The sequence below is a fragment of the Nannospalax galili genome, unplaced genomic scaffold, assembly GCF_000622305.1.
Source record: "Nannospalax galili isolate Female #2095 unplaced genomic scaffold, S.galili_v1.0 scaffold265, whole genome shotgun sequence".
Lineage (NCBI taxonomy): Eukaryota > Metazoa > Chordata > Mammalia > Rodentia > Spalacidae > Nannospalax > Nannospalax galili.
Genome location: NW_008353747.1, coordinates 2,833,881 through 2,858,678, shown reverse-complemented (window position 1 = coordinate 2,858,678; position 24,798 = coordinate 2,833,881).

The window sequence follows — 24,798 nt, the reverse complement described above, 5'->3', positions numbered from 1 at the left end:
TCTTGGCCCTGATAACCATGCCAGATATTGGTTCTATCTCATGGAGTGGGCCTTAAATCCAGAGGGTGGTTGGTTGTTCCCATAATATTAATGCCACTACTACAGTAATGGACATATCTTGCCAGGCCATTCATTATTGTAGCTCTCAATCTTCACAGACAGGTAAAGTTGATAATTACTGTTCTCCTCTGGTACTGTGCATAGCACCTTCCAGCACTATGAAATCTAGCCAGTAGAGAGGAAGCTTTCAGGTCATTTGAAAAGGTCATATGGAAACCTACCAATAGAGAAGCTTCTTAAAGTATATAAATATATAACATTTTAAAAGTTTAAATGGAGTTATTCTGTAATGGGGAGAAATGCCTCTACCAGATACCATAGGCTAGCAAACAAAAAGTCCAGTGTCAGGAATGTACTCCCTCTTTTGAAGATATTGACCAGGGATCCCATAGACCCTCAGACAAAATTAGATATTGCCTCTGCTCTTGGTTTCTCTCCAGAATTTGACAGTAAGACCCTATTCCTGAAGATACTACATACATGAGTTATAGAACAAACAAGGAGAAATCAAGCTGGTACTGCCCTCCAAACTTGATTTCAACCATCAAGCTTTAATAGGGATAGCAGGTGCTATGGATGCTACTGGAAGAGAAAAGTAGTCATCAACCTTGTCCAGCTGTGTTCCCTACAAGTTACAAAAACAATTAGCCTATCAAGATAGGTCCACTGGTGCAAGAGTGGCACAAATGTTATGTGAGTAACCAATCACTTTCTGATTGGATTTCTGCATAAGATGGAGCCCATAATTGGCATTGATATCAGGGCTAGCAACCTGTGATAGAGAGGTCACAGGCACTAGGAGAAAAGCTACTACTATTATGCTGGTACATAGACATAGTATTAAAATGACTCCTTGTGACCTACTGTTATACCCATATATTGGTGAATATCTCTCTCACCAGAGAATCTTCTCTTGCAGAAGATTGTGACTAACATGGAGATCAAAAACTGGCCAGTGTACAGAGAATAAGAGACTGCAGAGTGCTTACCCCTGAATGGGGCACCTATATCAAACCCCTGCCTCCCAAGGCTCAGGGACCATTTCAGAAAAGGAAGAGGAAAGATTGTAACAGACAGAGATTGTGGATGACTACAAGAAAACAGTGTTTTCCAGATGGCAGGGCAGTTCAGCATATGAACTCACAGCAATTGTGACAGCACACACAAGACCTATGTAAGCTTGAGATAGACAAAACCCCAGAATAGAAGTGGGGAGTTGGGGAAGAAGCCCCAACCCTAGCTGAGGAACTATTAGCAACTCATAACTGCTGTAAGAGGGATAGTCGCTTCTCTTTAAGTGTAACATTGGGTAAGTTGACCAGGCACTAGGGTATAGACCCCCACTAAAGAGCATTTGGGGATACAACTTAGACTGATAGACTTAAAAACTAATAATAGAGGACATGAAATTGGGCAGGGAGTAGTAAGGGTTTGCAGATAGGAGAGGGTGCCTGCCTAAATATGATCTAAATGCACTGCATGAAATTTTCAAACATTCAAAATATTTTTGGGGTTTTTCTTTTGAGACAGGGTCTCATTCTGTATCTCTGGTTTGCCTGGAACTCATTAGGTAGGCTATTCCAAGCTGACCTTGATCTCGCAGCTATCTGCCGGCCTCTGCCTCTTGAGTGCTGGAATAAAAGTTTTCACCACCACACCTGGAAAATAAAATATTTTATAAAAAAGAATTTCAAAGCAGTTATCAAAATGAACTCCCCTCCCCTTCCACCCTAAAAAAAACTAGCACTGTATGGTACCAAAACAGACACAAAGATAAATGAGTAAGAATGCGAAACACCGAAAGAAAGACACGTAGCTACAGGCACCTAAATTTTTTTTTTTTCACAAAGATCCCTAAAAGCTGACATTGAAGAAAGACAGCCTCTTTATTAAATGATACTGGGAAAGTTGGGTATCCATACATAGAAGAATGATTTAGGTCTCGATCTCTCACTATGCATGGCAATCAATTGATAATGGATTTAAGACCCACCAAGGAAAATTTAAGGGAGGCACTTTGTCTGATTGCTAAACATTGTAACAATTGGGCTTGTTGACGGTTGTGCTCCTTCATTAAAGGAGGGCCAAGCAGGATCATTTGACGCTCACCGGATTATCCAGCCACTCTTCCCAGCCAACTGTATGTAATTTGGCCCTAATCACACATGGACTCCTTGATTTGGGGAGGAGTAAAGTATAATCTGGGGAAGGCTGGGAAGAGAAGGCTTGACCCATGCTGGGTAAAGGCTTTCCAGTGTGTATGCCCTCAGGTTGTTCATACATTTCAGCAACCCCTCAGTTGTCTCAGTAAGTAAACTCAATAAATTCATTGGTTCCCCAGTAAAACTTTAATCAAACATTGACTTGACACTAGAACTTTAAAGGGGAATAAACATTGTTTAGCATCCCCAAGAAAAAGAGTCTCACAACAGATGGAAATTCTATTTGTTAATGCTATTATGTCTCACAATTATTTTTTTAAAAAGATGAGAATGTAAAAGATGTTAAAAGGATATGGGAATGGAGATATTTTTCAAAATAGACAAAAAATGAAAAAGCCTAAGCAAGTGATGAAGGTCTGTGTAGGTTTGTTATGATAGATAAATGATGAGACAAAAATAATATACACATAATCGTAAATTTTCTATGGTCATAGTTTAGTCAACTAGTTTAAGGAACAAAATATAAATATAGTCAAGGTTTGTCTGAGAATATTTAATTTTTTATCCAAGCCTTATCTACATATCGTATGATAATTAAAAGTACCAGATTGGTGAAACTAACCTTATTGGATGTTTAACAGTCATAGTTTGAGGCCTAAACTAATGTGGTCAGAAGGACTTAAAGGACAGTTTTTGCCCCTTGCCCTCCAAGATCAACTAAGTTCCAGGGGACAATGGAACATCTCTCAAAATGTCCTGGAACTGTGGTGAGTCACCTGTCCTCTTGTTCAGGGAGGCCAAGGAGACCCCATGCGATAGACTTGAACCAGTGTCCAGTCTACAAAGAGGAGGGTCAACTTGGAGGAAACATCTCATTCATGCTTCCAAGTGAATCCAGACATGGTCGGAAAGGACCTTTGACTTATCTTCACATAGATGGAACTGGTAAAAGAAAGGAGCTAGGAGCTCCTCCCAAGGCCATGTGACCCCTAAGGAGCAGATCCTCAAACAACCTTAAGTGTAAAAATAAATTGATTTATTTGGGCCAACTGTATGGTCTTAAACACCCAAAAGGAAAGTATAACCAAAGAGTAAAGTTATCAGTATATTTCTTTAAGAGTTCAAGGGATTATACTTCCAAGACATTAGGCTTAAGTCTGTATGAAGAGTTATTTAGACAATTATTTCTCATTGATGATTTTGTTCCTAACCAGAAAGTGCTGCTCAGATGTAAGATTTCAAATCTTGGTCTCCAATACTGTAGTGCCCACCTGTAGCTAAAGGAGACAACCAGCTATTATTCTAAAATGATGGATGTTTGTTTTCTCCCCCATCTAGAAGCCTTTGAGAGGGAACTGACACTGATTCTAAGCATTCCAACAATTATCAAAACACCTGAAAGCAAGCCCTGAATCCATCACTCTAGAATCCAGCTTTGGAAGACAACAGAAAAATGAGGAGGAACTCAATAGAGGGATACTTTTGGAAGCCCTTATCAAGAAATTCCAATGGACTCTCATGCGAGCATTTGAAAATTGCCCTGTTCTGACTTTTTTCTAGGTCCCTGTCTAGAACTTGTAATGCTAATTACTCTTGCCTTTACTTCTCCTTCACATCTCCTATTCACTATTCAAGGACTTTCTTTTCCCCTCCCCTTAGAGATAAGCATTATGCAATTTGAAGGGGTGCTCCAATTGCCTCACCCTGCATCCCTGTTCAGCATGGAAGAACCCAGAGCAGTCTGCATCCTGATTCCCTATTGGCAATTTGGGTAACCTCTTCAGAGGATGGTGTGATAAAAATAGGAGGTAGGAATTGGCTAGGCAGTTAGGGTAAAAAACCACAAAGAAAAGTAGCCAGTTTCTTGGCTAAAAGTCAAAATATTCTTGGGCCTCTTAGCAACATACTCTGTTCCAGAGGTCAAAAATGTCAAAAGCATTTGGGAGCTTGTATCTAATCCTTAAAAGATTGGAGAGTTACCTCTTCAGAGGGGGCTCTGTTAGAGTAGCCAAAAGCCCCATAAAAAATAAATAAATAAATCAAAGAAGATGAAAGAGTGCATGAAGTTATCAGAAAAAAGTGATGGGGAGATATGGGAGGAGTTGGAGGGGAGGGAGTGGGCATGGATTTGATAAAAATACCTTATATGCATGCATGAAATTCTCAATAAATTATTTATTCAAAAAATAAAAAATAAAAAAGAGATTTTATCCGCTGCCCCCCCTAATAGCAACAATAAAAGATTTATGGATACACGATAACCAAAGAACTAATTCAAAACCAAACGTGTAACGAATGAGAGGTGTTGGCAGCTCTCTCTCGTGTTGCACTCTCCGTGCTTGTCCACACTGCAGCTGTGCATACGCTATGTGCACGTTGAGCATCCCATCACACCATACAGCCTCAGCAAGCTTTGTCTAAAACACTTTGGCTTGGATGCAAGACAACTGTATGTTATGAATTAGAGTTTTTACTGTATACACATTTGCCTGCTTTTTCAGAACTATAATGATTAAGTCACAGAAAACAGCTTTAAATATTTTCCTTCCATCATTCATCAGCATGTAAGTATAAAATTAGCATATCTTTGGATTATACTGTATCATAATGTTTGATTCTAAAAATAGCTTTCTGAGGGCCATGTAAAAGTACTTTCCACATAAAACAGATGACCTGAGTTTGCTTCTCAGATCGCACAGTGGAAGGTTAGAGCTGATTCTCAAAAGTTGTCCTCTGACCTCCCTAAGTGTGCTGTGGCATGCATGTGCTCACAGACATTTGCATCACATGAACACGTGAAAATAATAATAAATAAAATCAAATAAATAAAAATTGCTGTCTGAGTTTCATATAAAATCATCCAATGAATCTCGGTTTGGGACTATAGCAAAATTGTCAACAATATCTGAAATGGTCCTGAATACTTCTGCCAGTTTGTATTACATGTTTATGGAAAGTGCTTTCACAGTATTGGAGGCAAGAAAATCAAAATATTATTTGTGGTGGCTTGAATGAGAATGGGTGGCAGAGGCTCCAAGTATTTACACATTTTGTCCCTACTTGGTGTTGCTGCTTTGGGAGATCTTAGATGGTGTGGCCATGCCAGAGGAAGCACATCACTGGGGACAGACTTAGAGAGTTCTGATGCCTTGATAGATCTAAAGTCACTCTCTTTCTTCCTGTACCTACTTGAAGATGTGCTCACTCTGCTTTCTGCTCCTGCTCCAGCCACCTCCTGCCACCATGCCTTCCCACCATGACAGACTAATTCCAATGGAACTGTAAACTCAAATAAACTCTTCCTTCTATAAAAAAATAAAAATAAAATAGAAAAATGTTTGCCTTTCCTAAAAAAAAAAAAAAAAGATATAGGCACAGTAGGCTGTGAGATGGACCAATGGATAACTTGCTTTTGGTAAAAGCACAACAACCCAAGTTCAGATCCCCAGTACCCAAGTAAGAAGTTAGGCCTGGAAGTGTATGCCTATAATCCCAGTGCTGGGAGGTGAAAGCAGGATGACCCCAGGGGCATACAGGTCAGCCAGTCTAGACACTCAGTGAGCTCTGGGTTCAGTGCAAGACTCTGTCTTTAAAAAATTAAAGTAGAAACTTACTGAAGAAGACACCCGACATTAACCACTGGCTTTCACACATGCACACATGGGCAAGTGCACTTACACACATATGTGCATATACCATAAAAACACACAATAAAAAAGCAAAGAAGATATGGGCATAGTCGAGAACTTTATGAATAGAATTCCAATAGCTCAGGAAGTAATAGCAAGAATTGACAAATGGGATTGAATGAAATTAAGCAACTTCTGCACAGCAAAGGAAGTAATGAACTTAGTGAAGAGAGTCTACAGTATGGGAGAAAATATTCCCCAGCTATGCATTTGATAAACTAATATCCAGAGTATGTACAGTATTTTAAAAATCTAAGCCCCAATCCAAATAATACAATCAATAAATGGGCAAATGAATCAAACAGACTGTTCTCCAAAGACCAAATTGCAAATAAATACATGAAAGAATGTTCAATACCTTCAGCAATTAGTTAAATGAAAACAGAAACTATGTTTTGACTCCATCTTATCCTAGACAGAATGGTCATTAAGAAAACATGAGGGGTGAAGGCTGTGAAGTCCTGTGTTATGGGCATAACATGGCCGTGGCATTCATGAATTCACAACCCCTGTAGTTGCCTGCATAAGGGCCTGCATGAGACTGAGCCAGGAAGCAGTCAGTCCGAGATGCAGAGAGGCTCATGAGGCACCACCCCACTCAGGGGAGCTAATGGTCATCAAAAGAGCTACTGGGAGAAAGGAAGTCATTGTGTTTAGGGATAAGTTACATATGTTCCAATGAATATTTCCTCACCCATGCCCATGTGAGTGACCCTGGTTAGACCAGTGGGTCACAAAGAAAACCAAAAACCAAAATGACATGAAGCTGTAATGGGACTTGGTGGGAGGAAAGGTGGGGAGTTGGTAGGAGTGGAAGGAGCATGGGGGATGGTAGAGGGATGAGTGTGATCAGAATGTACTATATACATGTATGAAACTGGCAAAGATGAAATTGATTTTTAAAAAGAAAATATAGGCTGGAGCCATAGCTCAATTGGGAAAGTGCTCGCTGCTCAAACATGAGGATCTGAGTTTGATTCCCAAAACCAGGCATGGTGGTGAACACTTGTGATCCCAGCATTAGGAAAGCAGGGATATGCGGATCCCTGGGGCTCCCTCGTGAGCCAGCCTAGCTTACTTAATGAGTTCCAGGTCAGTGAGAGACATGTCTCAAAACAAAAGAGGATAGTGCTTGAGGAATGGCACCTGAGGTTGTTCTCTGACACTCCCACACAAACACACAAAGATGTTTACCACATCATTTGTTGACAACGATGTGGAGGGAAAGGGAACTTTATACATTGCTGGTAGGAATACAAATCAGTGCAGTAACTATGGAAATAAGTATATAAGTTCCTCCAAAAAAACTAGAAGCAAAGCTACCATGTGATCCAGTTACCCACTCCTGGGACTATACGACAGATACCTGTATGTTCACATTTATTGTGACACTATTCTCAGTCAACAATTATGGAATCAGCCCAGGTATCCATCACCAGATGAGCAGATAAAGAAAATAAGACAGACTCTGAAGGATAAATACCACGTTTTCTCTCGTATGTTTCTCTTGTATGATAAAAATAAAACATGAAAGCACAAGGGAGACTATTTTGGAAAAGGAAGGCAAACCAAGACCAGTGGGAATCGGATAGGGATAGGGCACAAGAGAGACAAAAATGGAGACCGTATGATCACAGTACGTGCCTGAAAATGTTAGAGTGAAACAAACACTTTTGCAAAACAAACAAAAACATGTAAATCTACTTGTATATGTAATCTTCTAGATTCTGATAAACGGAAGAAAAGATTATTCTTGTGTCACCGAATGATACTGGAACTTTGTCAAAATAAATGTTCTCATAATATAGGTATCTATGTATGCTACATATACAAGATGTTTTTATTTTTTATATTTTATGTTTTTTTAATGCATATGAGTGTATTTCTTGCATGCATATACCTGCACCTGTATCGTGTCCATGGAGGTCTCGAAGGAGGCATCAGAGTCCCTGAAAGTGGAGTTAGGACAGTTAGCCGCCATGTGGGTGCTGGCAATTGAACCTAGAACTTCTGCAAGAGCAGCCAGTGCTCTTAACCGCTGAGCCTTCTCTCCAGCCCCCAAGACATTTTATTGTTTAAATTAGCTTACAAAGTAACAGGTTTCAATGTACAATTTTCATACATATCTCATTTTGGTAGACTAGCCATGTATTTGTATTCTAGTTTTAGGTGCTCCAGTCTCATCCATCCAGTGTTTTGTTGCTGATGTTGTAGTTTGACAGTGTCATGTGGTCTTCATTATTATCACTCCTTATAGTGCATCTTCTACTTTTCCAAAATTGTTTAGGTCATTCTGTATATATTAGTCATCTCTGACTACATGACAAAAGGCTTAATGTAATAAGTATTATCCTACCATTTCTGTGAGTCAGGAAGTTTATAACAGTTTATTTTGATTTTCTTGGATAAGATTCTCTTGTAAGGTTGCTATAAGATGTTAGACAGTGCTGTCATCATCTGAAGGGTTGGCTGTGCTAGAGAATTCATTTCTAAATTTACTGCAGTGGCTGTTGGCCAGAGGCTTCAGTGTCCCATCTTAGGTTTCTGTTTAAAGCTGTTTTCCAATATAGCACTGACTATACTCAAAATGATCAGTGAGAGAGAGAGAGAGAGAGAGAGAGAGAGAGAGAGAGGTGGGGGGAGGGAGGGAAAGAGAATGTGTATATTGCAAATTTGTAAGTGATTTTGGGGGACATAAAATATCTGTATACCCCAAATAGGACACTAATGAAAGATCATAGGAACAATTTGCTGGGTGAAGCATGTTTACTGGTGTTACAAGAATGTGGGTGAGGGATCACTCATAGGAACATGGGTGACTCAAAAGCAGTTGCATCGCCAACAAGTCCATTATTCCAGCATTGATAATGACTCCCTGCACAACTTGCAGTCAGCTCCACTGGGTTCTCTTCCTTCTGCACCCCTAGCAATTGCTTAGGTTCATAGAACTTTGGGGAGGGACTTTGTGAATCTTGTAACTTTCCTGGGCTTCTTGAGTGTTATAAGTTTCACTGGCTTCCTGAGTCATATGAAGCCTTACTTCTCCCTTCAAGAGGGGATGTAGCAACTCAGAAGAAATAACTCTACAACAGAGAGAGAGAGAGAGAGAGAGAGAGAGAGAGAGAGAGAGAGAAGAGATTCTTTTATAAGCTCCTCCCAACATTGATATATCATTCTCTCCAGCATTATTGGGAATCATCCAGGGAATGGATTGGCACAGTCCATCTTTTTCCCATACACATAAACTTCAGAATGAACTACGACCTACCCAAATCTAGTTATGGTTTTGTTTGGAAAGTCATTGAATCTATCAATCAATTTAAGCAATTTTATGTATAGCAATATTAAGTTTTATAACCCAGAAATACAATCTTTCTCTATTTTTAGGTATTTCTTGATTGCTGCCATCAGTGTTTTATAACTTTCTTTTATTTTGCTAGATTTATCCATTGTGATTTCATATTTTCTACTGTTATTACGTAGAACACATATTTTATAATATAATTTTCAAATTGTTCATTGCTAAGTTAATGAAATACACTTAAAAAATCTTGAATCCTGAAAGTCACTAGACTCGTTTATTACTTCTGATAGCCCTTTTTGTAGCTTCTTTAGGAATTTTTGCATGAATAATCATGTCTGAGAATCACAAGACTTACCTTATTCTTTTTAATTTGTATGCTTTTATTTCTTTTTCTTGTCACAGTGTGTCGTTGAGCACCTTTAGCACAATGTTTTATAAAAGTGATAAAAGCAGAGAATTGTCCTAACCCCTCCGTACCTTCTTAGTACTTCATGTGACAGCAAGATGGTCACACAGCAGCAACTTGTGAAGACCTTCAGCAGAGGGTGAGGTTCAAGATGGAGGCCTATACCCAAGGCTACATCATAGTTTCTGTGTATTTAGAAGCATGTGCTTATGGACAGTAATGGATTATGAGGGAGAGAGGATCAGTTTTGTTTAAGGATGTGGCTCCTCGTAGGTCAACCATGCTCCAGTGGATGCCCCCTTCCCCCAGGAGTATATGTCAGTGCAAATTAGAGTCAATGGGTTATTTTAAAAAATTTAAAAGGATATGAAGTTGTAGGGGTAGAGGTGTAGGGGTGGATCTGGTAGGAGTTAGGGGAGGAGTTGGTGTAAATATGATCAAAATATTTGTATGAAATTCTCAAAGAATTAAAAAATATTTTTGAAAGAAGTGTACAAGAAACTGGTACAAGTGTTCTGAGGTCACATCTTTTACACTGAATGCTCATAGTTGAAGAAACCTGTCTTAAGGGTTGTACAACAGTACTTTGACACCTGACATCTGAACTGTGGAACTGAAATGGAAAATCAAGAGCACAAAATATTTTCCTACTTCAAATGTAGGCACACACAGCCATCTGTTCCAAATGCCAGATCACATTATGGAAAATGTGAAGCCCACCACTAGGAATGTCCCAAATGTTACACTTCTTATCCTTACTGTCCTGTGATGGACATTATCTAAGCCTCCTGAGAAGAATTTGTGAACACTACAAAATATCCCAAAGCAAGGCTTAAATCTGTAGTTTGTGCAATATATACCTCATGCCCTGGTGGGACCCCACCTTCAGTTTTGTAGATAATGATGTGACTAAAGGGGACATGGTGAACTATGTGTTGTGGTATTACATCATCAGTCAGTGAGCAGAGTCTTTGCTGTCTCCTGCTCTAGAATCTCTACTATATTAGGTATGAAACTTCCGACTCCTACATCATATCTGCATAATGGACCTAGAAATGGGATAGGGCCACTTCTCATAGGAGAAAGGGGACCCAAGTCAGAGCTCTTTTCCTTGAACTCTTGCCAAAACTGTCCCCCTTACTGTTAGATCCTTGTCCCAAGGTCTCCTCTTGTGGATCCTTGGCTTCTTCCTGTAGTTTTTGCTTCTTTCAGAAGAGAATCCATATTCCCATCTCCACATGTCTTGTTTGCTAGTTGATCCTTCTGCTCACTGTCTCTCAGGACCTTCTCTGAGTCATGAATAGCACTAGGAAGCAGCATCTCGTCTCCTTGTCCCTGAGATGTGTGGACCCTGGCAAAAAATGCATCCAAGCAGGGCTGCAGCACCTCTGTGTGCCTGAGTCACTGTCAGTGGGTCTTTGGCAGTGTCCCAGGAAGCTTTCCAAGGGCCTTTTTGGGGTTTTACATCATGCGACGAAGGAAGTTTTTATTAGTGTTATTTTCTTATACCTCCTGCATGCCCTTAGAATTAACTGGTTCCATCCCAAATTCCTGCATGGATTGTTTTGTAGGATAAGGTATGACCACATGCATTTTAGTGGAAGTGTTTCTAGGTTAGAAAAGTTCAAAAGCATTTATCTGTAAGTGGGGAAAAGGTCAACTAAGACAGGTAGGAGGATCTTAGGTTTTTGGTTTCTTTCTAAAAAATATTTTTATTGATTTAAGAATTTTGTACACTGTGTTTTGGACATATTTAGACCTGTTCCCTCCTCCCCACCCCACTTTACTCCCCCTCCCAACTTCGTGTCTTCTATTATTATTGTCTTTTCTTCTTAAAGGCCCATCGAGTCTAATTTGTGTTTCCTAAATGCTCTTGGTTGTGGCCCTGGAGTCTGGTCAACCTACCAGGCATCACACCAATAAGGAAAACTAACTTCTCCCTTTCCTAGCACCTATCAATTGCAATAGATCTTTAGTTAGGACTGGGACTTCCTGCCCACCTCCCAGATCCATGCTGAGCCCATGTCTGGCTTAGGTTTGCAAAGGTCTTGTGCATGCTATCATGAATGTGGGTTCATCTGTGCAACTACCCAACCGACACTGTTTCCTTGTATTCATCTACAACCTCTGGCTCTTACAATCTTTCTGCACCCCCTTCCACTTCTGAAATGATCCATGAGCCTTGGGAGAAGGTACAGGATAGTGTCCATTTAGGCTTTTATAACTCCATAGTCTCTTGCTCTCTGCAGCGTGATCAGTTGTGGGTCTCTGTGTTAGTTGCCATCTACTGCAAGTAGAAGCCTGTCTGATGAAAGGTGAGAGATGCACTAATCTATGGCTGTAAGAGCAAGTCATTAGGAGTCAGTATAATACTATGTCTGTCTAGCAGAATGACAGTGGTGGGTTCTCCCCTATGGCCTGTGACCTGTCTTATTCTCAAACAAATGAGGTATTTTCAGATGAGTGGGTAATATGTTCCTCTCTATTGAGTGCCTGCTCAGACTTTCATTCTAAAACATGCAAAGAAGCTCTCAGATGATGAACAAAGCAAACGTTGGGGGCTCTGGTGGCCACTCGTGCTTGTCTTCTCCTTGGCAACTTAGAGTGAAGTGAGCATTATCTGGCTATTATACACGACTGCCTTGTGACATTGGTTCACTATGAAAATCCAAGTTAAAAATCCCCCACCTTTCAGTGCCAGAGGCTGTAAGAAACTTGGCATTCCACACTGTTGTCTCTTATCAAGACATACTCTCGGAAAGGTATAACACGTCTCCGATGAGCAGCTAAAGTATAAAGCTGCTGGCTGAATGTGTGCTTCTACAACAGCACAAGAAGCTTTTTAAAGTTCAACAAATTTCACTCATAAATATGAGGTTAAGCTGGGCCGGCCTAATCTGTAGGAACAGATCCTCTGATGAACCAAAAGGCATATAAAGTCAGATCCATTCTTCCATGTTTCACATCTCTGGGCTGGTGTGTGGCTGACATTGCAAGGAATAACAGGCTTTGACCTGTTTCCTTCTTCTGGGAGTGCTCCCCACCCCTACCTGCCAGAGGAGAGATAGCTCAGCTCAGACCCCCCGTAAGTAGAGAAGACAAAGCCCAATATATATGAAACCAATGTGTATATACATACATACATACATACATACATATATACATATATATACATACATACACACATATCAATGTGTGCCACATACATGTGGACATGCATGTGTGTATGTATGTGCCTGCAGAGTCCATGGGACAACCTGTAGTATCATCCTTATATCTTTGATATAGTGTCTTTCCTTGATCTGAAGCTTTCCAAATTAGCTAGAAAGGCTATGCAATGAACCCCAGGAATCTGCCTGTCTCCACATCTCTCAGGCTGGGATTAAAGTCTCACATCACATTCTTAGGTGGGGTCTGGGGCTCAAACTCAGGTCATCATTCTTGAAAGGCAAGCAATTTACTAATGAGCCATCTCTCAAGCCTAAGGGGAAACATTTTTTTTTCTAATGTATTATTAGTTGGAAGGACCCAAATGTTAAGATCTGCTTCTTCACTGTAATTTCTGGAAATTTTTCACTCAGCACTCTCTGAATTGAGACCATCTCAGTTGAAGTCTGAAGAGAAGTTTGGCAAAACTTTCTTTGGGGAGAACTGGGATGAACTGCCAAAAGGGAGCCAAAAGTTATTTCCTTGTATTAAGCTAATTTCATATATTTTGAATAAGATGACTTCCCAGAAGGTAAAATTTGTTATGTTCTAGCTTTTAATAGGTGAAATATATATGAATTTCATAATTTATCCAAAAATAAGCAGATAATTGTAAAGAACTGATATTCTTCCTGCTCATCCCCTTAATGTGTAGCAGAATTCACCAGTGAGACTGTCTAGACTTGGAGCTTTCTTTACTGAGAGCTTTACAAATACAACAGTGTCACACTTGATCACTGTATAGACATTAAACAATGTACTTACACAAGCTAGAATATTTGCAACATTTCCAAGTGATATGACTGAGGAGACTGACATCACATATGGTGGCATGGTTCATGACTATATAAACTATTTTCTTGACAGATATTTTCCTAACTTCTTTTCTGTTGCTGTGACAAATTTACATTTTGACATTTTGACAAATGCTCTGACAAAACGCAATTTTGAGGAGCAATATTTGGTTTATACTTCCAGGTCACAATCTAGCATTTGGGGGATGTCAAGGTAGTAATTCAAGTAGCTAGTCACAACACATCCACTGTCAGGAGCAGAGAGAATATAGGGACCCTTGCTCTCAGCAAGGTTTCTCTTCTTCTATATAGTTCAGGATACCTTCTACAGAATGGTGTTGCCCACAACGAGCTGACTTCATCAATTAACGATCAAGAAAATCCCCCACAGATAGGCCTCAGGCCAATTTGATCTAGGTAATTCCTCATTAAGACTCTACTCTTTTCCCAGATGATTTTAGATTGATTCAAGTTGACTGTTAAAACTAATATAGAATATAGAACTATTCAAATTACCTGAGCTATTCAGACAATACATTTCTCCTTGAATAAGTCTTGCTAAGTTTGTAGCTTTCATGGAAAATGTTCACTTCTGTTTTCATATTTATTGCAACGGTATCATTAAAAAATTCTCTTATTGCCTTTTTAATATCTTTAGTGTTCACATGACATTTTCTTTCTAATCTATTATATTGTTCTTTTACTTTTGTACTTGATCAGGTCTGGCTTAGGGTTTATCAATTTAATCACTTTTAAACTCTTGATTTTATTGTTTTCTCTATTATTTTAATGTTTCCAGTTTTATTTATTCTAGTTCTTTTAATTGTTTCTTTTTTACTGTTTGCTTACTTCCCCTTTATCATATAAAGGCAAAACTTGAGTAATGTATTTGAAAATGTTATTATCTAACACAAATATTTGTTGTTATAAGTTTACCTTTAAGAACTTAACTTTATGTGCATTCCATTATGTGTTTTCATCTTTGTTAAGTCAAAATCAGTTGCTAGTCTTTCCTGTGACTTCTTTCATGATCCATTAGTTGTTTAGAAACATGCTAATTTTCCAACTTTGGGAATTTTCAAATATTTTTCCTGTCATTGAATTTTATTTTCATTCTATTATGGTCAGGAACATACTTCTGATAAGTTAATTATCTTAGTTTTTGTTTTTGCTGTCTTAGTGGTTTAGAGTAGTTCCTATGTCAATAAACATTCCACGTGGAGTTGAAAAACTATATTCTCTTATGTTGGGTGGGATGTTGCATAAATGTCAATTGGGTTATGTTGGTTAATAATTCTTAGGGCACCTTTCTTTACTGATTTTCTGTCTTCTTGTTCTATTAACTAATGAGAAAGCAGTTGAAGTTTTCAACTACAGTAATGGATTTCTCTCTCTAGCAAATTCTATCAGGTTTTTAAAAACTACATTTTCATTAATTCTTTGAGGATTTCATACATGCACACAATGTATTTTGATCATATTTGCCCCCCACTTCACCCCCCAACTCCTCCTAGATCCATCTCCTACCCACCACTTCCCTGCCCATCTTCATGTCTTATATTTTTCTAACTAATACATGGAGTCCAATTTGTGCTGCTCAAATGCCCATGGGTGTGGGGCCATGAGTTGGAACATGGTAGACCTCCAAGAACCACATCTTTAAAGAAAACTGACTCTCCCTCCCCCAGAAGCAATCAATTGTCAATAGCTACTCAGCTAGGTGTAGGGGTTCATGAGCCCCACCTCCCTCCATGCTGGAATGTTGACTAGCTTGATCTTGTGCAGGTCTTGCACAGGAAAGCACAGCTACTATAAGTTCGTGTGTTCAGTGTATCCCTCATGCCCATCCTCCCTGACCTCTGGCTCTTGCAATCTTTCCACTCCCTCTTCTGTGAAAGTTCCTGAGCCTTAGCAGTAGAGTGTGTGATATAGATGTCCCATTTATGACTGAGCACTCCACTGACACTTATTTTCTTACTTTGACCAGTTGTAAGTTTCTGCATTAACGATCAGGCATTGCACAAAGAAACTTCTCTGATGAAATCTGTGAGCTGCTCTAATCTGGGGGTATAGAGAAAAGAATTTAAAGAACTGTTTGATACTTTGTCCATTTAGCATAATACTAGTAGTAGGTTTATCTTTTTGTGTATAAGCTCCCCAACCATGGGTTCTTGGCCATATTTACAGTACCAGGCATGCATTTTCACCTGTAGAGCAAGCCTTAAATCTAGTAAGAAAGTGATTGGTGAATCCCATAAGATTCACGTCATTATTGCATCCATGGGCATTAACTTGCCATGCTAGTCATTAATGTAGTTCACAGGGTTCACAGATGGGTAAGACTGTTGGTGGCTTTTTTTTTTCTGCCAGCAGCCTACATAGCACCTTCCAGTACTATGAAGCTAACCAGCAGGGAAGAAGCTTCCTGGTTAGTACGAAGTAGATTTCTCCATGTCCTGTGAACAAAGTGTGTGGTCTCTTGCTTCATGTGTTTTAAAATACATTATTAGGTGCATAAACATTTATAGATTATGTCTTCTTGGTGGCTCGATCCCTTTATTATCATCATATGTCTTTATTCTGGAATATTCCTTTTTCTTGGTTGTCGCCAGAGTTCTCTCGTGGTCTCTTGCATGATCAGACAAACCATATAACATATTTTATGTGAATTTATTATGGTTTATGCCCTTAGGTAGGGAGGGGGTAAATGGGGGGACTTACATAGAAATGCACACCGGGCACCCAGCTCTGCACAGCTCAGCCCACCATTCCAGATCAGTTCCATGCCCACCCACAGTCTCTGTTATCTTTTGCCCACGGCATCTTGGGCCTGCAGTCTCGCCCTAGGTCAGTAAATGACCCCTCTCATGGCCCACGTGAGACACTGGGGCCATCTTTATCCCCAACCATGCCACCTCCTGTTCAAGCTGGCTGGTGGCTTCTGTCACAAGATGGCTCCCAAGAAGCCCCTCTTACAGTCAATTCTCTGCAGCAGGCCCCACCCCTTGGAGAAAACAGGCAGTTTGGGACACAGTGATCTACTTTGTTTAATGTACTAATACAATGACAGCTTTCTTCAGATAGTAATTTTCATATTTTCTGGCATTCAATTTCAGCGTACCTATTTTTATACAAAAATTGAGTTTGTTTTTAAGTATCATATACTCTGATGGTGCTTTTCATTTACTTTTACATTCTTTATTTTTACTTAGATTTTATGAACTATTTTCCTTAAATGTATCTATTTCACGGGTAGGTTTGAAATCTACTATGCTATTTGTTTTCAATTTTTCCTTTCTGATCTTTTTTCTTCTACATTTTTTTGAGACAGCATCTCATATAGCCTAGGATGTCCTCCACCTTCCTTGCTATGTAGACAAGGATGACCTTGAAGCTCTGATCTTCTTGCTTCCACCTCCTGAGTGCTGAGATTATAAGTATATGCCTCTATACTCAGTTTATGTGGTACTGGAAACCAAACCCAGGGTTTTGTGCATGCTAGGTAAGCATTATACCAACCAAGCTACAGTCCCAGTCGCTTTTTCTTCTACTTCTTGGGGCATTAAAAGCTTTGTGTTTTGTCTCTGACAAAATATTTTATATGGCTCTGTTAGCTATATTTCTTTGCTTTTTCCCAGTGATTTCTCCATTATTTATAATATGCACCTTTAACTTTTTATAATCTTTTAAAATCGGATCCCCTGGAACTGGAGTTACAGAGAGTTATTAGCTGCCATGTGGGTGCTGGGATTTGAACCTGGGTCTTCTGCAAGAATAATCAGTGTTCTTATCTGCTGAGCCATCCCTCTGGCTCTTCTTTTAAAAGTATTGCACTGGTTGACATGCAAGTAGGAATCTTACACTTCTCTTTCTCTTATTCCATCTTTTATGCCTTGTATACTCTGTGCGTGTGTGTGTGTGTGCGTGTGCGCGCACATGTGTGCCTGTGTGTATGCAGAAACCAGAGTCTGCATTGAGTGTACACTTTTATCACTCTCCTGTCTCTTTCAGGCAAGGTCTCTCTCAGAACATAGAGCTCACATTTGTGGTTAGGCTAGAAGTCAATAAACCACATTGATTCTCTTGTCTCCAGTCTCCTGGGTGCTGGGGTTACAGGTATGTGTAGACCACCTGGTTTGTTCTTTGGGTTCTGGGATCCAAACTCTGGTCCTCATGCTTATTCAGCAAGCATACTTAACTGCTGAGCTCTCTCTTCAACCCCACCTTATACATTTTGCCTTTACATGTTATAAATCCCAGAACTGGAGAGATGGTTCAGAGGTTAAGACTGGCTGATCTTTCAGAGGACCTGGGTTTGATTCCCAGCACTCACATGGTGGCTTACAACTCTCCTAACTCCAGTTCCAGGGGATCCAACACCCTCTTCTGACCTCCGCAGGCATTACACAACATGGGTGCACTTATACACATGCAGACAATATACTTATATGCATAAAATAAAAATAATAAAATTTAAAAATAAATTAATCCCACATTAAGCAACAGCTTTTCATAAGCAATGTTTTAAATAAAGCAAGTCATGTCTACTTCATGTTTACTTCCATGTTTACTGTTTCCCACTCTGCATTCTTTTGTGTGTCCTTTCTCTTCTGGCTGTTTCTTGTGACTCACTTTTCTCCTGCCATCAATAAGCCATGTGTTCCTGCTTTCTCGCATCCCTACTAATTTTTAATTTGGTGCCAGAAGTTATGAATTTTTGTATTGTTGAGTTTTGTATCTTGTTGCATCCCTTTAAAATTATTTCCTTTTATTTTAGCATAATATTGTTACTTATAGATTAATTTGATCACTTCAAGGCTTGTTTATAAGCTTTCATTGTGCAGGTCTGTAGAAAATTTCTTCTAGGATTGGTTTCTCACAACCTCTAGGGAAGGATGTTCCTTTTCATGCTTTTACTAAACTCTCTGCATGATCAACAGTCTCTCACTCTTGATAGTGAGGATTGAAGTGATTCCTAGCTCTGTGTGAGGTCCTTGACCTTTTCCTGACATACAGTGGCTGGCAATTGAGTCTTCAGGAGTTTCGCCCTACGCATTTGGGGAGTAGTTTTCACTCAAGACTCCAGAAAACTCCTATGCTGTTTTCTAGAGCTCTGTTTCTGCATGGCTTCCATCTCCAGTACGCTGCCTCATGAATTCTTGCCACTTCAGTCTCCATGGACTTTAATACCTGCTTTTCAAGTTGAGTCTGTAAGACTGTTCCCCACAGGCCAGGAACTGCTTCCTTCAAGCAATCCAGATTGACAAGTTAGGTTCCTCCGGTTTGCTCTCTTTGCTCGGGGATGAGTCCTGAAAATGCCGTTTCATGGATGTTGCCCACTTTTCTAGCTGCTGATACTAGGTCATCCCTCTGCTCCTTCTTCGCTGCCAGCATGGGATGGAAATTGCCCATCTTCTACTCTCCTAGTTGCATTCCCCAATTACTTTGTGTGGGCACTTCCCTGGCAGCTTAAAGATTTCCTTCATTCCTCACTGATACTTATTTTTGTAAATCAAATAACATCTGATTTCCAAAGTTTGTATTTCCTGATTATTAGTGAGATTCAGTATATTTCCATATATGTTTTAAATGTAATTTCCCCTGCTTATACACTTTCATAATGGTTTCTTTATCTCCATTTCATTATGTGGTTCCAGAATATATTTAAGGCACATAAACACTATTGGCTGTACTGTGCTTATTATGTTTGCTGGTATTTGGGTTTCATTGTATTTACAATACTTTGTTCATCCTCAGACTTCCTGCATTCTCTTTGATTGTATTTCTTTTAAATTTCCTTCCTCTATAGTTATATTCCTAGCTCTTTAGGTCTATGTGGCTAGCTTTAGTTTTTTAACATGACTCCTGACTTGAAAAAATCTAAAGTTAATCAATATTTGTACCCTAAACAAAACAGGAAAGTTTGAGCCTTTTAACTCTGAACTAACTATTAAGCCTGAATGATTTGAGCTGAGATTGTCATCCACTGTTTTACTTTTCATCTTGTTTTTGCAACCCCAAGTTAAGTATTTTAATGATTACTATCATGATTATGTCATCAATTGTTGTTTGTTATGTTCACCACTGAGGTTTCCATCTCAAACTGTCCTTCCAGATTCACCTCTTTAATTTTTCTCTCAATGAGATCCTATGCTTTACAATTTCATTTAATCTTTGTCTCTCTGAATAAATCTCTATTTCTTGGGCTGGAGAGATGGCTCAGTGATTAAGAACACTGGTTGCTCTTGTAGAAGACCCAGGTTTGAATCCCATAATTCTGGTTCCAGGGGATTCAATTCCCTCTTCTGGCCTCTACAGGCACTGCATGACCCAGGTGCACTTATACATGGAGGCATAACACAGACACATAAAATAGAAATAAATAAATTTAAAAATTAATAAAATATTTCTCCTTTACTCTTTGAATTATAACTTATACTTGGCAATTATATGTAGTTGCAAGCAATCATTTTGGGTTAGCAACTATGTTTCATTAACATTTTAAAGACACAATCCACTATCTAATCCACTAATCCACAATCCACTAATGCTGCTGTTGTGAATTCTGCTATCCAAATAACTATAGTTTCCCTGTAATGAGCCCTCTTGTCAAGTGCCTTTTAAGGTTTTCTGTCTTTGGCATTTTGTAGTTTCATCAGGACATATCTGATTAGGACTTATTTTTATTTATCATGCCCAACCACTGTGCTTTTTAGATCTGGTGAATCAATTTTGATACCAGTTCTCAACAAATTTGCCTCTTATGCAGTGGCTCAGTTCCTTCCTTCTAAAACTCCCATTGAGCACTGACTGAGGGGTTTTCATCTTACTCTCTGTGTCTCTCCTCATACTTTCCATCTTCTGTCACTCAGCACACTCTCCATTGATTAAAGCTTTCGGTCGTTTTGTTAAGGCCTCTTGAACTTTCTACTTCATTTATTCCCATCCCTCTATTTCTAACATGTGCCCACTGAGCTTTTGGTTTCAAAGTCTACATTTTTATCTCTATTTGACTTGCTTTAAATCCTGCATATTCAGCCTAATCATGCTGTCTTCACATCATAGAGTTTACATTGCTCTTTAAAGATCTCTGTTCATTTTTCATGCTTATTCTATATGATCTTTCAGAATTCCCTTCTGTTATGTCCCATTTCTGATACTTGAAGCTCCCTGTTAGTTTTATCAACTGGTTCTCCCTTATGGTAGAGCCTTTCCATGTGTATTTGCCATTGTTTACTGTAAGCCCATCCTAAATGGGTTATCTCCCTAATGTGGAGATTTGTTTCAGATCATGCCATGGACGCATCCTTCCACAGAAGATGAACACCTCAGTCTATCATCAGTCTCCTGGGTTTTGGTAAGCAGGAAACTATTTTAATATTAATACTAACTTACTAACTTAATTTTTCCTGACAACAGGATTACTGTAAATTTGAGCCTGAAACCATACAATATGGACCCACCAAGTGTCTGTTGTGCAAAGAATGTTTTCTTTAATCACCCAAAGCAGGGGCAGAGGCAAACAACCCTCTTTATGGCTGTCTTGTTCTCAAAGGTTTTTCTTTCTCTTCTCTTACACATTCCGGAGTTTATGCATCTTGAGCTGCTCTTGGCTCTACATAGAGATCCTGGTTCTACCGGGATGCCCTGCCTAGATGTGACAAAACCTTCACAATCTTCAAAATCAAGACAAATCTTCCCTACTCCACCCTGTCCAGAGCTTTCATAGCATCAAATATTTCCCGGGGTCCTTGTTTCCTCCTTCATCTTTCCCATTTCATTCTTGAGAAATAAACAAGCAATAAAGCGATAAGATGTTTTTTGTTTAAAGTGGTAAACATTTCCAGATGATTCTGGTGGAAAGAGTTTCAGGTTCTCTAAACCATAAATCTCAACTCTGCTTCTTAATGACCATGTCGCCACCATGCAGGTCATTAGGTGAAAACAGAGCGTGCCCCTTTATTTTAACTATCTTTGCATGCATTGAACTTTGATTCCAGTCGTCTTCACTAACTTGGATTTTATTTTTTACTCAAATTGTTTGGGTTATGGGGTTTGAAAACAATGACAAAAAGAAAAGAAAGGTTTGAAACAAAAATGCAGAAAGATGGAAAGGGATAGTTATTCTAAGGACCCAGGGTACCTTAAGGACAAGGAAGAGAAAGAGCAATTGAGTCCCAAAATGAGCAGCAACGCTGTAAGGAGCCCAGCACTGTTCTTTCTCAGGTCTGGCTTCACCTGCTCATCTGTTTCTATCTTTCTCGGATTGTCTCTCCCTCCTCACCGTGCACATGGCTGAATGTGGCTACCACACAGATCACCTTCAATGGTCCTCCACCCCAGGGACCAGCCTTGACATAAATTAATCTCTTCATCTTGTTTCTCAACTTCTGCAAGAAATGATTTGATTGGCTTTTCTGGATCAAAACTCTATCTTAATTCTTTCATCTAAGGGATCAGGGCCACATAGTATGAACACAGTTCCTAGGCCACACTATGTCAGGCATTGGTCAAAGACCAGGGAAACTGAGGGTTGGAAAGGTACCCCACAAAATGGTCCATGCATTTTTAGACAGGATTATTAAACACATTATATGTGGCATCATTTCCCAAAACTTGACCGGGGGTTTTATAGACAGAAATAGTGAAAACAGGTAGAGAGGAGTTCAGCAGACGGTTGTGTGACTTCCTGGGGAGACGTGAACAAACATCTGTTGACTTCAGATAGGATATCGATGATGGACCAAAGAAACACTTCCACCGAAGTCTGGCTTGGTGAACTAGTGAGTTTATTGGGGATACTTACAGGAGCATGAATGAATCAAAGATTCATTATCAAAAAGTCTACCACAGAGTGGATGAGGACTCATGAATGCTGTATCCCTGGAGCTCCCTGCACACCTTACAGGCAGTGGGTAAATGTGAGCCTCTCATCTCCCTGGCAATTGGCTACTGCTTATATAACACAAAGAAGGGACATCGTGAATCTTGTAACTGTCTGAGCTTCCTGAGCTTGGTAAGTTGCAGTGAGCTTCTCTCCTTCCTTCAAGAGAGTGTTCAATTCTGGGGAAATGGCTGCACACAGATGTTGTGAGCCATCATTATAATGAGTCATTTCTGTGTAACAGGAAAAATAGTGATCCTGAAGTAGAAATGGAGAGGTAGCATAAAGTCATTCCCATGTCCCTACCATGTCTGGAGGACCCAATGCAAGTGAAGAAGAGCTTCTCCCTGAGAAGACTTTAAGGAAGCTTTGACCTGAAGGGATCAGGGTTCTTCTATTCAGGCCTGAGACAGAGCACTAGGGGCAAAGCCGAACATCACAATCTACTGGCTCTGGAGTGGGAAAAGTGCAAAGTAGGAGATCAGTTGGCAGATGGGCTTGAGTGGTGCAGGGAGAATCCACAGGGTGCACACGGGCTGAGACTCAGTAATGAGGCAGGGATGGACAGAAATCTGCCAAGAGCAGCCTCTTTGCTGGATCTGGACCAAACGCCGAGGTCACTGAGCTTCATTTCCTTTGAGTCTGTCTTGTTTTCTGTCTCTTCTTTTCTTCCTGTTGTGTTCTTTCAGTTTTCATGAACTCATCTTTAAAGATCCAGCTCAAATCCTACTTCTCTTGTGAGCCTTTCCTGACTATGCTAGTCTACAGTGAACTCCCTTTCTTCCCGGGGTATTTTACCAATGAAAGAAGTCTAAGAAGGAGGAACATGTTTTTGAACTTCTTCACAGCATAGCGGAGTGACCTGTACACAGTAGCCATTGTAGGTATATTTACATGGATAACCATGGATCATGTTTATGACCTTGAGCACATCACTTGTTGACATTAAATTTCTCTAATTATAAACTACAGTGAGCAACGTTGATTCACTTTTAAATTTTTTATTTAATTTTTGCAATTTTCATGGAATATAATTTGATGGTATTTAGATGCCCCTCCCCCATCTGCACCTTCCCCCACTATCCCTTATCCAATTCAATGTATTCCACTATATATACAATACAGCCTACAGAGTCTGATTTGTGTCCCCACATGTCCCTCAGCATAGGTCCATCCACTGGAACCTGGTCAACTTACCAACAGTCCCATACCTGTAAGACACTGTCTCTCCCCCTCCCAGCAGCCATCAGTTGCCAAAAGTTCCTTAGGTTGGGTTGGGATTTCTTACCCACTTACTTGTGTCCCTGCTGGGATTTTGTCCGGTTTGAACTTGCATGGGACTTGTGCATACTGTCACCATTGCTGTGAGCTCATCGTAACATTGATTCATTCACTCATGCTTTCTTCCAGTAGCTGCTTCCTGGGTACCAACTCTGCGCACAGGTGAGTTTGTGGAACCAAAGCTTATTAATAGAATCACTAGAAGATAATAAATGGAAAGTAACAGGAAAGCTTTACTTCCAAAGGAAAGGCGTTACTTAAACATTCATATTTAGACACTGGAACATTAACTAAATTGTTTCATAAGCTCCCTCTTGAGTTTCTAGAGCCCTCTGAGCACACAGTACCTATATTATAGCACTTACAACACTGTATTACAGTTATTTGTGTATGTTTCCATCTTTGCCCCAGACTGTGAGCTTCAACACTGAATCCCCAGCACTTAGCCAGCGCCTGCCACATAATGGGCCTCAGTAAATATTTTAAATAAATTAATGAATGAAATAAAGTCAGCATCCAAAGGTTCTCAGCTTACAGAAAAAAAATGTGTTCAGACAATAAGCCACTGATGAAAATTCTGTCCCAAGAGTTGTGTGGAGAGGGTTATAAATGAAAAAAAAAAGTATAGATTTTGCCCTGAAGGGGCTTATAAATGGAACTGAGAATCAGAGTACATGCATACGAAAATGCCTTAAGATGATTTATCAAATTACCTAAAAGCAGTCACATTTTCAAACTTTAACACAGACATTGATGGATCTCAGGAGAGACTCGGGAGCAGGGGCGGCTCCTCAGGAGAAAGCTGTTTGGAGAAAGGGAATTATACTGGCGGCATGGGAAAATAAACAAAATTCATAGTTAGTGCCTTGTAGATGGGGTGGGGAGTGGGCTATTGGCTATCTTCAGGGGTTTTGGGGAGCCTGGAGAGCTACTGCACTTGAAGCAGATGGTCTGTGCCTACGCTAGAGATACACACCCAACCAACACACACACACACATACACACACACAC